This window comes from Aethalodelphis obliquidens, unplaced genomic scaffold, assembly GCF_003676395.1.
Source record: "Aethalodelphis obliquidens isolate GAN/ISIS:26980383/991018 unplaced genomic scaffold, ASM367639v1 scaffold13, whole genome shotgun sequence".
Lineage (NCBI taxonomy): Eukaryota > Metazoa > Chordata > Mammalia > Artiodactyla > Delphinidae > Aethalodelphis > Aethalodelphis obliquidens.
This window is the reverse complement of record NW_020837957.1, coordinates 25,229,942-25,241,784: the sequence shown is the minus strand read 5'-3', so window position 1 is coordinate 25,241,784 and position 11,843 is coordinate 25,229,942.

The following is an 11,843-nucleotide window of genomic DNA, read 5'->3' as shown; positions in this document are numbered from 1 at the left end:
CATATTTCTTACCTCCTGATTCTTTTCCTCCTGGGACAGTGGGGATAATAATTACCCATATCATAAAGCATTATTATGAGTCTCAAATTATATATGTAAAGAGTTTGGCCTGGGAAGCAATTGATAAATAAGAAACATTACTGTTATTATTGTTCACTCAGCAAACACAGAGGTATTAAGTGAGGTGGTTGATAGCATGGGTTCTGGAGAAAACTTTTGGGGTTCAAATCATACTTAGTGCCTTGTGATTTTAACAAATTATTAAACCGCTCTAATATTGTGGTAAAAGCATTTGTAATAAGACTCAGAGGGGCTAATCTCTGTAAAGAAGTTGTCACTGGGTATGAATCAAGTGTGCAAAAAAATGGAATCTATCCTCATTATTTTTTATTATTTATTGAGCACTAAGTGCCAGTACCTGGGTTAGGTAAAGAGAATTCCAAAATGTATGACATAGTCATTCCCTCAAAGAACTTACAGTCCTCACTCACTAAACATGAGTAACAAGCTCCACTGTGATTGAGTCTAACCTGACCTAGAAAATTATTATATTAGGTTTTCTCATCCTAATAATTTTCAAACTGGCCCCAAACATGAAGCAAATAACATTATTTTAATTGATCCAATGGACCTTTCTTTCATTTTTATTATAAGCGGTCTCTAAAATGTCTTCCAATAATAGAAGTTAAAGCTTCCAGTTGAAATTTACTCTTTGTTATCTAGATTGCAAATATTTTTTCTCAGTTGTTTCCTTTTTAACTTTGTTTATGTTTCCTTTTGCCCTAACAACATTTTATTTTTTTAATTAATTTTTATTGGAGTACAAGTGCTTTACAATGTTAGTTTCTACTGTACAGCAAAATGAAACCGCAATGCATATACATATATCCCCTCTTTTTTGGATTTCCTTCCCGTTTAGGTCACCACAGTGCATTAAGTAGAGTTCCCTGTGCTATACAGTATGTTCTCATTAGTTGTCTATTGTATACATAGTATCAATAGTGTATATGTGTCAATCCCAATCTCCCAGTTCATCCCACCCACCCTCCCTTTCCCCCTTGGTATCCATACATTTGTTCTCTACATCTGTGTAAAGGTCTATAAAGAAACAAATAAACCAATAAAGAAGACAAACAAGTGGAAAAATAGATTAATGATATGAATATAACTGTCATATTCATATAACTTTACTGATAATTAAATAACAAATCAAAACTGTAATTAGTATTTCTTAAGTATTTCCAAATTTAAAAAACGTCAGTCAAATGTCAAACACAAATAAATACCAACAAATTGTCAAATATAAAAATGGCTATTATAATTAAAAAAAAATAAAGTTTCCAGTTGAGAAATCACGTCAAACTCTCTCACTAGCATAGCTCTCAGTGATTCCTCTGCTGAGTGATAGCCTTGGACTCTCAGTTTCATTTCAGTCTATTTCTTTGCAGATGTCGCCTGCTAGTTTTGATTTTTATCCTTGGGTCTCAGAAGAAAATCTGGAAAGTCTCAGGACATTGGAGGAATAAAGTCAAATCCAAATTGCTAGTGAGAGAGAAAAGTGAAATCAGTGAAGCTAAACTCTGATAAAAAACGAAGAGGATGACACTTCTAACTTTCCAATTGAAGCTGCTTTCTTCTCACCTCTAAAGGATCTCTCCACCAGCTAAAATTGAGGCTGGGTGGGAAGAGATTTATAAGAGGTAGTAAATGTTCTCTAAAATGACCAGCCCAAGACAGGCTGCAGCTGAGCCTGATCTGGCAAATGAGTTCATATGAAAGTCTGATTTGGGGCAGCAGGCTGTCCTTTAAGTGCCCACTGCTGCAGCTCTGTGTCGAATTAGGTTCCAGCAGAGGTAGAGTCTAAACTGAGAACCAGGAATGTTTCAACATTATTTCTTTCTTGACACTTTCTTAAAGTACCTTATCTTTTTTTTTTTTTTTTTTGTGGTACGCAGGCCTCTCACTGTTGTGACCTCTCCCGTTGCGGAGCACAGGCGCCGGACGTGCAGGCTCAGCGGCCATGGCTCACGGGCCCAGCCGCTCTGCAACATGTGCGATCCTCCCAGACCGGGGCACGAACCCGTGTCCCCTGCATCGGCAGGTGGACTCTCAACCACTGTGCCACCAGGGAAGCCCAATACCTTATCTTTGATAAAACCCACTTAATAAAGCTCAGACTTCATTTCTTTCATTATTGCAAACTTTTCTAGTTCTAGGTAAATAGAAGTTGGGGTCTACAAAAAAGGCAACACATTATTGTAATTTGGGAGCTTATGAAATCTTTGTGCAGCCACTTTTTCTGAGACAATCATTGATTCCCCTTTTATAAAAGTGCTATGCCTCATGTTATAAAATTGGACAGACTATCTTCTTGTGGCAGTCCTAGTGAGCCATTGTTGTAAAAGGAAACAGGTCCTGATCATAGGAAAAAAGGCTTTTTGTTGGCCATTATCCCCTGAAGCGATGGGAAGCAAGATAGCAGGCAAGACTGGCATCTTATTAGATCTAAGCCCTCAGCCAGAGCAAGTTAGAAATAATCAACCATAGTGGAAGTGGAAGTGCTTTCTTACAGGATAAGAATAAAAACTGGCATGCCTGTATTCTGCATTTGCTAGTATCTCAAAAAGTTAACAAATGTTTTATCATAAACATTTCAAGTTACAGGGATTGAGACACTGAAGTTAAAAAGATAATGATAGGGCATTACTAAAAGAAGACTTTCATTTCTTTTAACTTTATAAAATTATCAAAATTATCAAATTATCAAGCCCTGGTTAAAGAGGTCATGATTAAAATCATGTGAATAGATTGGTCCAAGATGGCAGAGTAGAAGGACATGCTCTCACTCCCCCTTGCAAGAGCACTGGAATCACAACTAACTGCTGAACAATCATCAACAGAGAGACACTGGAACTCACCAAAAAAGATACCTCACATCCAAAGACAAATGAGAAGCCACAATGAGATGGTAGGAGGGGCACAATCACAATAAAATCAAATCCCATAACTGCTGGGTGGGTGACTCACAAACTGGAGAACACTTATACCACAGAAGTCTACCCACTGGAGTGAAGGTTCTGAGCCCCACGTCAGGCTTCCCAACCTGGGAGTCCAGCAATGGGAGGAGGAATTCCTAGAGAATCAGACTTTAAAGGCTAGTGGGATTTGATTGCAGGACTTTGACAGGACTGGGGGAAACAGAGGCTCCACTCTTGGAGGGCACACACAAAGTAGTGTACGTATCAGGACCCAGGGAAAGGAGTGGTAACCCCACAGGAGACTGAACCAGACCTACCCATTGGTGTTGGAGGGTCTCCTGCAGTGGCGGCGGGGGTGTGTGTGTGTCACTGTGGCTCACCGTGAGGACAAGGACACTGGCAGCAGAAGTTCTGGGAAGTACTCCTTGGTGTGAGCCCTCCCAGAGTCCGCCATTAGCCCCACCAAAGAGCCGGGTAGGCTCCAGTGTTGGGTCGCCTCAGACCAAATAACCACCAGGGAGGGAAGCCAGCCCCACTCATCACCAGACAAGGGGAGTAAAGTTTTATTGAGCTCTGCTCACCAGAGCAACACCCAGCTCTAACCACTACCAGTCACTCCCATCAGGAAACTTGCACAAGCCTCTTGGATAGCCTCATCCACCAGACCACAGACAGCAGAAGGAAGAAGACCTACAATCCTGCAGCCTGTGGAACAAAAACCACATTCACAAAAAGACAGACAAGATGAAAAGGCGGAAGGCTATGTACCAGATAAAGGAACAAGATAAAACCCCAGAAAAACAACTAAATGAAGTGGAGATAGGCAACCTTCCAGAAAAAGAATTCAGAATAATGATAGTGAAGATGATCCAGGACCTCGGATAAAGAATGGAGGCAAAGATCAAGAAGATGCAAGAAATGTTTAATAAAAACCTAGAAGAATTAAAGAACAAACAAACAGAGATGAACAATACAATAACTGAAATGAAAAATAGACTGGAAGGAATCAATAGCAGAATAACTGAGGCAGAAGAACGGATAAGTGACCTGGAAGACAGAATGGTGGAATTCACTGCTGCGGAACAGAATAAAGAAAAAAGAATGAAAAGAAATGAAGACAGCCTAAGAGACCACTGGGACAACATTAAATGCAACAACATTCGCATTATAGGGTTCCCAGAAGGAGAAGAGAGAAAGGACCTGAGAAAATATTTGAAGACAGCATAGTGGAAAACTTCCCTAACATGGGAAAGGAAATAGACACCCAAGTCCAGGAAGTACAGAGAGTCCCAGGCAGCATAAACCCAAGGAGAAACACACTGAAACACATAGTAATCAAATTGGCAAAAATTAAAGACAAAGAAAAATTATTGAAAGCAGCAGGGGAAAAATGACATATAACATATGAGGGAACTCGCATAAGGTTAACAGCTGATTACCCAGCAGAAACTACAAAACAGAAGGGAGTAGCATGACATATTTAAAGTGATGAAAGGTAAGAACCTACAACCAAGATTACTTTACCCAGCAAGGATCTCATTCAGATTCGATGGAGAGATCAAAAGCTTTACAGACAAGCAAAAGCTAAGAGAATTCAGCACCACCAAACCAGCTCTACAACAAATGCTAAAGGAACATCTCTAAGTGGGAAACACAAGAGAAGAAAAGGACCTACAAAAACAAACCCAAAACAATTAAGAAAATAGTAATAGGAACATACATATTGATAATTACCTTAAAAGTGAATGGATTAAATGCTCCAACCAAAAGACACAGGCTCGCTGAATGGATGCAAAAATAAGACCCATATATATGCTGTCTACAAGAGACCCACTTCAGACCTAGGGAAACATACAGACTGAAAGTGAGGGGATGGAAAAAGATATTTCAGGCAAATGGAAATCAAAAGAAAGCTGGAGTAGCAATAGTCATATCAGACAAAATAGACTTTAAAATAAAGAATGTTACAAGAGACAAGGAAGGGCACTACATCACGATCAAGGGATCAAACCAAGAAGAAGATATAATAATTATAAATATATATGCACCCAACATAGGGGCACGTCAATACATAAGGCAACTGCTAACAGCTATAAAAGAGGAAATTGACAGTAACACAATAATAGTGAGGGACTTTAACACCTCACTTACACCAATGGACAGATCATCCAAACAGAAAATTAATAAGGAAACACAAGCTTTAAATGACACAATAGGACAGATAGATTGAATTGATATTTATAAGACATTCCATCCAAAAACAGCAGATTAGACTTTCTTCTCAAGTGTGCATGGAACATTCTCCAAGATAGATCACATCTTGGGTCACAAATCAAACCTCAGTAAATTTAAGAAAATTGAAATCATATCAAGCATCTTTTCTGACCACAATGCTATGAGATTAGAAATCAGTTACAGGGGAAAAACTGTAAAAAATACAAACACATGGAGTCTAAACACTACATTACTAAATAACCAAGAGGTCACTGAAGAAATCAAAGAGGAAATCAAAAAATACCTAGAGGCAAATGACAATGAAAACACGATGATCCAAAACCTATGGGATTCAGCAAAAGCAGTTTCTCTAAGAGGGAAGTTTATAACAATACAAGCCTACCTCAAGAAACAAGAAAAATCTCAAATAAACTATCAAACCTTACACCTAAAGGAACTAGAGAAAAAATAACAAACAAAACCCAAAGTTAGCAGAAGGAAAGACATAGAGATCAGAGCAGAAATAAATGAAATAGAAACAAAGAATACAATAGCAAAGATCAATACAATTAAAAGCTGGTTCTTTGAGAAGATAAACAAAATTGATAAACCATTAGCCAGACTCATCAAGAAAAAGAGGGAGAGGACTCAAATCAATAAAATTAAAAATGAAAAAGAAGAAGTTACAACAGATACCACGGAAATACAAAGCAGCCTAAGAGACTACTACAAGCAACTCCATGTCAATAAAATGGACAATCTGGAAGAAATGGACAAATTCTTAGAAAGGTATAACCTTCCAAGACTGAACCAGGAAGAAATAGAAAATATGAACAGACCAAGCACTAGTAATGAAATTGAAACTGTGATTAAAAATCTTCCAACAAACTAAAGTCCAGGACCAGAGGGCTTCACAGGTGAATTCTATCAAACATTTAGAGAAGAGCTAACACCCATCCTTCTCAAACTCTTCCAAAGAATTTCAGAGGAAGGAACACTCCCATACTCATTTTATGAGGCCACCATCACCCTGATACCAAAAGCAGACAAAGATACTACAAAAAAAGAAAATTACAGACCAATATCACTGATGAACACAGATGCAAAAATCCTCGACAAAATAATAGCAAACAGAATCCAACAACACATTAAAAGGATCATGCACCATGATCAAGTGGGATTTATCCCAGGGATGGAAGGGTTCTTCAATATACACAAATCAATCAATGTGATACACCATATTAACAAACGGAAGAATAAAAACCATATGATCATCTCAACAGATTCAGAAAATCTTTTGACAAAATTCAACACCCATTTATGATAAAAACTCTCCAGAAAGTGGGCATAGAGGGAAACTACCTCAACATAATAAAGGCCATATACAACAAACCCACAGCAAACATCATTCTCAATGGTGAAAAACTGAAAGCACTTCCTCTAAGATCAGGAATGAGACAAGGATGTCCACTCTCACCACTATTGCTCAACATAGTTTTGGAAGTCCTAGCCACGCAATCAGAGAAGAAAAAGAAATAAAAGGAATACAAATTGGAAAAGAAGAAGTAAAATTGTCACTGTTTGCAGATGACATGATACTATACACAGAGAATCCTAAAGATGTCACCAGAAAACTACAAGAGCTAATCAATGAATTTGGTAAAGTTGCAGGATACAAAATTAATGCACAGAAATCTCTTGCATTCCTATACACTAATGATGAAAAATCTGAAAGAGAAATTAAGGAAAGACTCCCATTTACCATTGCAACAAAAAGAATAAAATACCTAGGCATAAACCTACCTAGGGAGACAAAAGACCTGTATGCAGAAAACTATAAGACACTGATGAAAGAAATTAAAGATGATACTAACAGATGGAGAGATATACCTGTTCTTGGATTGGAAGAATCAATATTGTGAAAATGACTATACTACCCAAAGCAGTCTACATATTCAATGCAATCTCTATCAAATTACCAATGGCATTTTTTACAGAACTAGAACAAGAAGTCTTAAAATTTGTATGGAGACACAAAAGACTGAATAGCCAAAGCAGTCTTGAGGGAAAAAAACAGAGCTGGAGGAATCAGACTCCATGACTTCAGACTATACTACAAAACTATAGTAATCAAGACCATATGGTACTGGCACAAAAGCAGAAATATAGATCAATGGAACAGGATACAAAGCCCAGAGATAAACCCACACACCTATGGTCAACTAATCTATGACAAAGGAGGCAAGGATATACAATGGAGAGAAGACAGTCTATTCAACAAGTGGTGCTGGGAAAACTGGACAGCTACATGTAAAAGACTGAAATTAGAACACTCCCTAACACCATACACAAAAATAAACTCAAAATGGATTAGAGACCTAAATGTAAGTCCAGACACTATAAGACTCTTAGAGGAAAACATAGGAAGAACACTCTTTGACATAAATCACAGCAAGATCTTTTTTGATCCACCTCCTAGAGTAATGGAAATAAAAACAAAAATAAACAAATGGGACCCAATGAAACTTAAAAGTTTTTGCAAAGGAAACTTCAAACAAGATGAAAAGACTCCCTTCAGAATGGGAGAAAATATTTGCAAGTGAATCAACAGACAAGGGATTAATCTCCAAAATATATAAACAGCTCTTGCAGCTCAATATTAAAAAAACAAAAAATCCAATCCAAAAATGGGCAGAAGACCTAAATAGACATTTCTCCAAAGAAGACATACAGATGGCCAAGCACATGAAAAGCTGCTCAACATCACTAATTATTAGAGAAATGCAAATCAAAACCACAATGAGGTATCACCTCACACCAGTTAGAATGGTCATCATCAGAAAATCTACAAACAACAAATGCTGGAGAGGGTGTGGAGAAAAGGGAACCCTCTTGCACTGTTGGTGGGAATGTAAATTGATACAGCCACTATGGAGAACAGTTTGGAGGGTCCTTAAAAAACTATATATAGAATTACCATATGACCCAACAATCCCACTACTCAGCATATATCCAGAGAAAACCATGATTCAAAAAGACACATGCATCCCAATGTTCATTGCAGCACTCTTTACAATAGCCAGGTCATGGAAGCAACCTAAGTGTCCATTGACAAATGAATGCATAAAGAAGATGTGGTACATATACAATGGAATATTACTCAGCCACAAAAAGGACCAAAATTGGGTCATTTGTAGAGACATGGATGGATCTAGAGACTGTCATACAGAGTGAAGTAAATCAGAAAGAGAAAAACAAATATCATATATTAACACATATATGTGGAACCTAGAAAAATGGTACAGATGAACCGATTTGCAGGGCAGGAATTGAGACACAGACGTAGAGAACAAATGTATGGACACCAAGGGGGCAATGCGGCAGGGTGGGGGTGGTGGTGTGATGAATTGAGTGATTGGGATTGACATGTATACACTAATATGTATAAAATGGATAACTAATAAGAACCTGCTGTATAAAAAATAAAATAAAATTCATATATTCAAAAATTCAAATAAATAAATAAATAAAATCATGTGAATAAATATATAGAGCAGAGTTCAGAGAGAAAACAAGCTTTGATTTATAAGATAATGCTTCATAGTGGTAGCTTCATTACCTGAGATAATTAAAAGCAATATGCAAGTTGCTATATGTGCAGATAATAAGGAATCAATCTTTAAACACAAAGAAGTTAAAATCTGATAACATAACTGAGTAAATATATAAACAGAGTGTTGATCAAAATTTCAGAAACTGTGACTTGATTGAAAATAAGTGGTGTTTATCTGAAGTTTCTTAGGACTTCAGCCTGGGAGACACAGATTCAAGAAGCATTTAAATTGTGTTCCTCCTGACTACAAAATAGAAGTTTATAAAATTCAAAACTGTAACACCATAGTTATTTACATGAGTTCTTTGTCAAGAATTATAATTGGCGCTGGCAAAAAGTAAGGACCTTTGTTAAGCAACAATGGTTGGGGTCTGAAATGGTTGTATAGTTCCAAGGGGACGCCTTGAGACATAAATTTGCAGCTGGCAGATGTTACCCCAAATACAGCTGCTGGTGTCCTTGTTTGATACAGTTCAGAGAAAATTCAGGTTCTCCGTGGTACAGGGATTTGCCTGAGACTAGATCCTCAATGGCCGCCCGACTTCAGTTTTGTTATGTCTGAACTATGATTACTCCGTTACAATTTCAATTTGTCATCAAGAGTCAGATTCAGATTAGAGATATCAGTCTTGGGTGAAAAACCTGTGAAAGCAGATGCAGATCAAGGATTAAGAACCAGTGAGTGAGTAGACAGGACGGGCTGTGGGAGCTGCAGGGGTGCCTGCCTGGGAGAGGAAGAAGCCACTGGGGAACCTGAGTCCCAGACTGTGCACAGGAACAGACTTGGAAGAGACCAGGTCCAGGACTGGGTTAGGATGGCTTGTGTTCCACATTACATAAATAAGTTTGACACAACATGCTCCAGATGCAGCCTGCCTATTGTATATGCCTGAGCTCAGACAGCTCAGGGTGTTCAGTCCAAGGATGGAAATGTGAAGGTGAAAAGCTTTGAAAGGAAGTTTTGTAATGAAGTCAGAAGATGTGAGGCACAGAGGGAAAGAACCTCCATTTTCTGGAAATGTGATACAAGATGAGCTGGTAGAAGTGCAGTCTGGTATACCCTTCTTCTGGAAAAGTATTTGGCAATATATAACAAAAGTATATACTCTTACCTTTTGACTGAGCAACCCCATTTCTAGGAATCTATTCAGAAGAAACAGTTGCAACAATATGAAAATAAATACACACAAAGTTAGCAGGGTTATTCATTGCAGCATTATAACTGAAAAAAATTGGAAGCAATCTAAATGCCCACACGTAGGAGAGTGGTTAAATAAACTATGGTATATGCACTTAATGGAGTAGGCACCTGTCAAAAAGAATGAGAAAGCTTTTTATGAAGTGATACAGAGCGATTTCCATATATCTATACCATGTGATCTTTCCTGCTAGAAAATGTGAATAAGAAAATATATCTGCTCATTTATGAAAAGGATAACTAGGAAGTATCAACCAGAAACTAATGAGATTGGGTACTTATTCACAGAGGATGGGTGAGAATAGGGTAGTAAAAATAGAAAGGTAGGATGGCAATGGAGTGGTCAGATGAAGAAGAAGTGACATTTCTCTGAGTACACCTTTTCGGAAAACTCTGACTCTTAGACCCATGTAATGTTTTACATACTCAAAAAATAAACACATACTTAAAATTAACCAAGACTTGGGGGAGGCCTAAATGAAACATAAACAGTAACAAATGAAAGTGACTGCATTACAAATGAATAACTATGCTGAAGAGGAGGAGAAAGGAAAGAACAAATCTAAGAATTTCGGAATACAGTGTTTTGACTATATATATATATATATATATATATATATATATATATATATATATATCAGGCTAAAGACAAAAACTACTGGATCCTAATAATGTACTTTAGTTAGTAAATTTATTTATCACAGAGGCATAGATTAGCAATTTTGAAACTATTGATACTTTATGCATATACTAGGATTGAGCACATAAGCAAATTTATTATGGACAATTAGGGCCGGGGCACTTTAAGCAAATTTATTATTGATAATTAGGGCCGGGGCTCTCATAGTCAGAGTAAGGAGTTTAAAGAGAGGGGAAAAACTTGAATAATTCCTGTTGTGTTGAATTGGAATTAGAAACACGAGCAGGAAATTAAGATTTTATACAGAAATAAATAGATAAATATAGATTTATGTACACTTATACTAGTATTCATACACACATTTCTTAACTTGGCTCACTGAGGGGACCTAGAAGTAATGTACATATCTAGTGTGATATCTTGGCATCTAAGTTCTGTTACCCAAAGAATGGAATCAGGGCTGCTGGGAGAAATGGCCAATTCTAGAGCTGAAGCCGGCAACATAGAAGACAGATCAGGAATACCCTGTGGTGCCACAAAGTAAGGAAGTGCTCAGAATATGATGGAAGCATGCCCAAAAGACCCAGGAGCCAGGCTAAAGGAGTTCTCAATGAACAAATCTGGGGCAAATTAAGCAAAAAGTACATAATGATAGTAAAGTATTAAACCCCATAGAATAAAATAAAATAAATATCTGTGAGTCTATACTGATACAACTAAATAATTGAATGAGTAAAAAAATAAATAAAGGAGAAGGAACAGCTCTTGTTTACAATAGAACCTCAGTTAGTAAATGTTGAAGGAATGGTGCAAGTACAAATCACCTACAGACAAGCACTACAGTAATAATTGTTACAAGCAAGAATCACTATTAGTGGATGCTAAAATTAGCATTGAAAAATGATATTAGGGCTTCCCTGGTGGCGCAGTGGTTGAGAGTCCGCCAGCCGATGCAGGGGACATGGGTTCGTGCCCCGGTCTGGGAAGATCCCACATGCCGCAGAGCGGCTGGGCCCGTGAGCCATGGCCGCTGAGCCTGTGCGTCCGGAGCCTGTGCTCCGCAACGGGAGAGGCCACAACAGTGAGAGGCCCGTGTACCGCAAAAAAAAAAAAAAAAGAAAAAGAAAAATGATATTAAACTTTAAGGAGAATATATTTGCACAGTCTCAAAAATATCTCCCCGAATGGTACTTTTTAATT